Source organism: Pteropus vampyrus, unplaced genomic scaffold (assembly GCF_000151845.1).
Source record: "Pteropus vampyrus isolate Shadow unplaced genomic scaffold, Pvam_2.0 Scaffold85, whole genome shotgun sequence".
NCBI classification, from domain to species: domain Eukaryota; kingdom Metazoa; phylum Chordata; class Mammalia; order Chiroptera; family Pteropodidae; genus Pteropus; species Pteropus vampyrus.
The window spans coordinates 8611337-8619008 of NW_011888866.1; positions in this window are offsets into that span (position 1 = coordinate 8611337).

Consider the following 7672-nt stretch of genomic DNA (forward strand, 5'->3'; position numbering starts at 1 on the left):
TCCAAAATGTAGTCTAGCTGTGAGCACAGGAGTAGAAGGGGAGAAGTTGAGCATTTTATAGAAATTCAAGGGTAGTTTGCAAAGAAAAAGTTTTCTAATTGGTATAGACATTTCGTGGGTAATTGAAGTAAGATTCTGATGATCTTAATGACAGATATTTTTATGAAAATTAAGGAAGCTGTTTTGTTTTGTTTTGTTTTTTCCCCTATGGAGAGCCATTCTTCCCTCTGATGGTGGGCTGCAGGATGGAGGAGGAGGACAAGCAATGAGTGCCTTCATTAAAAACCAAATTTTTTTGTGTAGTAAAGGAAAGGGACTAGCTTGTATGTCAAGGGTTCAAGGTAGGGAAGATAATGATAAAATGATGGTTTAGAGTAGAAATATTCCAAATGTCATAGACCAGAAACACTCTAAGATCAAAAAAATACATGTTTAATGAGTGAAGGAGTCTTGGTTAATTGGCCTCATCCATCCAGTTACCTAGTAGAAGTCTCAACATTATTATCGAATTCTTTTTTTCTCCTGCTAAGAACAAGCTTAGCAAATAATAGGAGTTTGGGAAATAATAGATCCTAAAAGTATTATTATCAAAAACAATACTGAGATATTTTGACTCTCTAATATGATGGCTTTGTCATCAGAAAGGAATTTCATAATATTGACTTTGAAATTTCTTCCTATATGATCTACTACATGATCTATACTTAAAAATATTCTATATGTTATTATAAAAAAATTACATTCTCTAATTATTAAACATGCCAAAAAATAAAAATGCTAATTGTAGTGCTTAGATGTTTTATTTACTTTTTAATATTTGCCTGTTCGATCTATCAGTATGGAGAGATGTTAAGTCTCACAAAGTGAAGGTAGATTTATCTGTTTTAGCCACAGTTCTTGACTAAGATGGCTTCAGTTGCACTAAACGTTAGGCTTTTTCCTGACTCTGGGCTCCTAACCACTTCTTCCTTAGAGCATTTACTTTAGAAAACTTATAATTGTAAGTCTTTTGTGTCTGTTACATATAAATATTTAAAAAGTATCTTACCAATTTTATAAGTACGTGGGAGCTATCCCTTTGATCTATAATCATCAAGGAAGAGAGCACCCTATCAGGGGGAAGATAGACCCTAACTTTGGTGGGCGCCTTGTTGCAAGTTGCAAGACTGCCTGAAGATTCCAGAAAATTTACTTTTCCTTTGGATAAAGCCAGTTAAACTCAGGTGGACTTCAGTCTTCCCATCTCTATTCCTAAAATCTTTACCACCCTTAGTTTCAAAAGAGTTTAATACGGACTGCATTCTGGTCTGTGTCCCCAGTCGCAGAATAAAATCTTGCTTATTTATTTAACTTTTATACAGTACAATTTTTGCTCTTGTGAGGTTTACAGTCTATTTCATTGTAATTTCTTGTAGATTATCTGACTTTTCTCTCTGATGGCTTCTAAGACCTCAGGACCACTTTAATTTTCTGAATCAGACATTTCCCTATTGTGCAGACAATGTGAATTTAGATTGCATATCCATTCAAAGGAAGGCCTATGTTTATAAATTCTTAGGGGAGATTATTATTGCTGTTCCTTTCCATACACAGTGTTAGCAGAGGTGAACAGGTTTCCCATTACTGCAGGCATGTGGATATTTTTCTACCTTTCTTTAATGATGTGGCCCCTTTTAGGATCTTGACTCTAGGTGTGGATCTCATATTCAGCACCTTTCCCCCACATAAGCAAACGCTTTGGCAAACTCATGCCTAGTTTCCTGTTTTCTGATAAACAATAAATCCTTAGAGCTCTAGTTTCCAGCATCAGAATTGTTCCAAGATAGCCCTAGTTTCTGAGATCATTTGTCACTCATTTCAGCTCCCTGTGTTTCTGTCTTTGCTATTTTTGTCTTTTGGAATATTTTCCTTTTCAAGGAATTGGCAATACATTGAAAGTATATTTGATATAATCTATTTACAGCCATACCTCGGAGATATTGCAGGTTTGGTTCAAGACCACCATAATTAAGCAAATATCACAATAAAGTGAATCTTAATCTTTCTGCTGGTAGATCTTGCTTTCAATTTGTAAAAGATGAAGCATCTGTGGGGCACAATAAATCAAAGTGTAATAAAGTGAGGTATTATGCCTATATTACCTAGGTGCAGAACACTAAGTACCCAAAGTACAAAAAATGGACATAATGAATGAAAAGTTTGGTTTTGATTTAATAGATTATAGGAAACTTGTGAATGATTTTGTATGAGGAATGTAGTATTTTAAACAAGACTATGGCCTCCAAAGAGATTTATGAGAATTGGGGGGTAATAAAAGTTGTTGTGGTTAGAACTTTCCTCAGACTAGAAAAGAAAGCATACCGGATGAAGGTGATGTAAGGTCCTTATTCACTGAATGACAGGAGAATGCATTGGTGGCATCCTCCCAGACACAACATGGACAACTGGTTAAATTATAATTTGACATTTACTACACAAGTATAATATTTCTGTTTTTCATTATACTAGCATTAGACTTAAACTCAAAACTGTCCTCCCCTTTCTTTTTTCTTTCTCTTTCTTTTTTTTTTTCTTTTTTGATGTTTACCTGCTGCTATTAGAACACAAAGGAGAACACCAGGCCCTTGGGCTGTCTTGCCCCATTTCAGGCACAGACTGTTTCTGAGATGTGAAATGGGTCATTTTATGATCCCTCTTCTCCCTTGGGGGCATGTTAATGGTAATGGTCTTACAGCTCTCCTGAACAGGACAGGAGACTCAGTTAATTGCTAAGTGGTTGACTGTACTGAAGGAATGTGCCAGTCTGAGTGCTGCCCTAGAAAACTATCAGTGAATGGCATTTTTGTATTTTTTTTAAACTGGTCAAAGCCGAATGATGAAAAAAAAGAATTCTCGAGTCTCAAAAGTTACAAGGACTGAGGTATGAAGCATATTAATTATGAAAGTAGTTCAAAATTTTCTGATGTATCTTCATGTGACAACCTTAGATATTTAGAAATCTAATTGAATTTCTGTGAAATGAAGATAACAGGTAAGTAAATAAAACGACTAAAATAAATCTGACATGGGTTTGCTTTTTTTTTTGCAGATGATCGACAGTAGCAGGTATAAAATATTAGCTCAAAGAGTGCACTGCCATGTCTCTTTGGCTGATTGCTTTTTGTGGCTTCATAGAGACACCCAGATAGATGTTTTTAACCAGTGTTTATATTCGGAGTTAGTAAGAGTCCTTTCAATGTTGGATTGGTAATAGCTTGTAAGTGGCTAGAAGTGACTATGATTAAAGTATTAGTAAGAGCCTTAAGTACATGATAGCTACAATAATCTTTTGTTATGTAACGAATTGATTAGGGCATAGTTTATGAGTTTCCCCATCTTCAAGTCTAGACCATTGGTGTTTCCAAGATTTCTATGGGGAGAAGGGTTTTGGCCATCAGGAGTAGTAGTGGTGGCAGTAGTGGGGTTGCAGGAAGGTTGGGGGCAGGGCTGTTCTAAAGCTGCATTTATTTCACAAGCATACTGTTATTATATGTTACAGATCAATAAAAATAGTAAATATCTAAAGGTGTTTTCATACTTAGTACAGTGGTCTATGTCAAAAATGTGTTATTTTAATTGGGGGAGGGCGGGTCTTGGGGAGATTGATGGAGATAATGAAGGTGTTGACTCCCAAAATATTCATTGCAATTAACACAGGCTTAGACATATCTTTAACATTACAAAACTGTCTTTAAATGTTCTTTTAAAATGTATTTTCTTCAAAGATACTCCTTCTTTACCAAAATTTCTTGCTCTTTTGATGGTAGAACTCTTTGAAATACAGATTTGGGAGATTACAATAATCACACAGTGATAGGCTATATGTTATCACACTTGGTTTTTAACCATCCAAAGCTCTATATATTTTTTTCAGAATAATAGACAAATAGGAAAGAATCGCAGGGGATCTTAGAGATCTTCTGGTCCAACATCTTTGTCTTACAATAAACTAGCATGCAGAGAAATAATTGAGTTGGTCTCTGATTAGTTATTGAGGTAGAGATATGAATTATGTTCCTAATATGAATTCACTGACTTATCTTTAGTGACAGAAAACAAAATGATAAACACCTTAGAATATGTGGTCATGTCAATACTTTTTAACCGATAAGCTAAAGTGCTATGTAGTATTTCTAAGATGTTATCTTAAGAGGGATATGACCTTTATCCTCATTTTCTATTCCATTGCTGAAATATGATAAAACATTAAACTGATGGCTGGAGCACTACTATTTTAAACCATAAAGAACAAGAGTTACATCCTAGGGATGACATAGCTGAGAGAGTAAAGGAGCCTGAGTCCTGTAGAACTGCCATATTGGCACTAGAGTAAATGGACTTCTATCATGAGAGAGAAACGCTTCTAACTTGTTTAAATCACTGTTATTTGGGTTTTCTATCACAGGAAATTGAACCTATTCTTAAATGGTATATCTGTCTAGTGATTGTTATCACAGTACATATAGCTTCTCTAACACAGGTTTAATATATGAATTTATGAGTCATTTTGTAATATACTATATTTTGTTCAGTCATTAATTCAGTATTTCCTTATCTCTTATTTGATGTCAGGCTCTATGCTATGTACAGGGCAGAGATAAATAAGACATAGTCTAACTTACATTCAAAAAGCTAGTGGCTTAGCCAGGGAGATTGATATGTGAACAAATAACCGTGAAATAGAGTTATAGTAGTTAAAGGTACCTACAAGTCTTTGGTAGAATAGAAGAGAAAGTGACTAGTTTTGCTTTTTAGGTGAGAGAGAGAGTTCACAGAAGAAAAAGTATCTGAGTTGGCTCTTGAAAGATTTGTAAGTTCTATAGGCACAAAAGGGGTAAAGATTTTATCAGAGAAAACTTTTATAAAGACCCATAGGTATGGACAGGATGACACATTAGGGGAATTCTAAGTACCTTGGGATTGGTAAAAATTGGAGTTACTGGGAAAGTGACAGATTGTTCTAGATAGCCCAGTCCATTTTATAACTGGTGAAAATATTTGTCATATTCTACTAGCACTTTATTTCAGTGATCATGGAAGTAAAAGGTATTATCTGTGTCCTGAGCAACAACACTTTCATGAATATTTGCATTTTGGAACATTTGATACTTTTGATTAAATTAAGGAGTTAATATTTACCGAGCACTTACTATATGCCAGAATTATATACTTAATATGCATTCTCATTAAATATCTTGGAGGTATTATTATCATGCTCACTTTACAGATGGAGATATTAAAGCTTAGAAACAAGAAATTTGTCCAACATTACATGTTTAGCAAGTAATTGAGCACAGATTCAAGTCAGTTCTCTCTGCTTCCAGAGGCCAAGCAATTACCCATTAAGATTTAATCTAGTTCTCTTACTGTTCATCTATCCAAATCCATCATCTCTCTCTAAATTATTACTCTTTTTCAATAAAAGGAAATTCTTTATTTGAATATGAGGCACATTCAATATGAGTGGTGCTGCTGATATTGAAGTTATTACATGGAATTTAAATTCAAATGTTTGAGAAGTAGATGAATGATCAGCATTCATATGTTGGTCATTGAGATGGCAATTTTATAAATATTATTAAACCAAATTTGGTGATTTATGAAGACATATCTATATTCGTGTATGTGTATTCGTATGTGTATGTGTGTGCATCTTTGTCTGTCTGTCTAATCACAGAAATCTGAACCTGGAAGGAATTTTAGGAAGCAATCAAACAAATCTCTCAAAGCTTTAGGAAACCAATTAAGTCTTCCAAGAGTTTCTGAATTTCTGAATGTTTGGCCTTTGGTAAATGGCTCGCCATTAATAAACACCTGCAGAGAACTTCCGAGTTCTAGACATGATTTACTGATTTACTGATGAAGGTAATTCAGAGCCATTTGGAATAGGGGAAACCATTTATAAAGTCATAAATAATGCAGTCTAATAAAGATGCCAACTAGGTGATAATGACTGTTCCTGGGGTGAAGAGTTTCTTTAGGCTACTCCTAAACACCTTCAGTAGGAAATTGTGACTGGACAGGCTGATCCTGGAAAATGTCAGAATCATTTTGCAAAGGAGGCGGGTCTATGATAAAGGGGCAGACAACTGAAACTATGAATGTTACAGAATCCTAGATCTGACCCTTGTACTTTTGCATTTACATCGTTGTAAAATATGTAACTTTTCATTAAGTACTGTTTTCTAGTCTTTGCTAGTTATCGTGACCCTTATAACTCCTAAGGAAACATAACTTTCTTGAGGGCATCGATTGTGCTTTTGTTCTGTTTTGTTTCTTTATTATTTTTTGCATTCTCATATTAGAAAAATGATACTGTATTTATTTATTTCATAAATACATATTGAAAATTTGGTATATAAAAGGCACTGTGTTAGGCCCTGAAGGAGTTACAGATAGACTCTTCTTAGGAAGCATGAAGTCTAGTCGTAGAAATAAGATATGTATATAAAAAACTTTAATGCTAGGTAAAGAGAGGAAAGTGTCATCCATGACAGAGTCTATTTAGAGTGCCCAGATGGGGTTGTACTAGTTTCAAAATAGTGAAGTATGTTTTGTTTCTCCTTTTTCTTAAAAATCATCCCAAACAGCAAGCAGAAAAATAAGCAGAGCAAAAATTCCATTCCAATGAAAAAAAGGCTGATATCTATAAATTTTAAAATATGCAAAGAAAGAAATGAGGAAAGTAAAATGTAAATTCTTGTAGGAATTGACTGTAGGGTTGCTGTCTATGAACATTATGACCTGAAGTAAGGCAGTTTATCCTCAAGAATATGGAGATATGAAAATCTATATGAGGAGTCATTGTAAACCCACCTTCCAATCCGTGCAATTACCTGTCCCTCCTCCCACTTCCACAGGAGACGGGAGATTTAATTTCTGAGAGGCAGAGACAGAAAGACTCTAAATATTGGGGACAGAAGAAAGGCAGTTAGATACTGTGCTGAAAATAGGGGGATTAGATCTACATACTGAAGGGGAAACCCTGGGCCATTTTTTCCACTTATCTCCAGAATTCTAGCAGTCATGTTTGTAGAATCTCTCCCCTAGCTGAGGTACACTGATATGGCCTTACTACTCCCATCTTGCTGACATGTCCCCTTTCCTGCCCCTGGCAACTAAAGGGATAACAGCTGGCTCAGCAGCAGACTCTGCTCCAGCCTTCCATATCAAATAATGGTAGAAATTTTCCAAATGAACATAAGTTTTCAGATTGCAAAGGCCCAGCAAATTCCCAGCCCAATGTCTGCTCTTATTTATGAAATTTGAAATGCCCCTAGTTTTATTGAGATGTAGTTTGTATACAGCACTTTGAAAGTTTAGGCTGTACAGCATGATTCATCTTACATATATATATTGTGGAATGATGACCACAATATGTTAACATCCATCATCTCATATAGATACAAAAAATTTATATGTATACATATTTTTTCCTTATGATTATAACTCCTAGGATCTAGTTTTTAAAACTTTCATACAAACCACACAGCAGAGTTAACTATGGACTTCATGTTGTACATTACATCCTTAGTACTTATTTATCTTATAACTGAAAGTTTGGGCATTTTGACCATTTTCCTCCAATTCTCCCTTCCTGTACCTCACGCCTCTGGTAACCACAAATCTGATC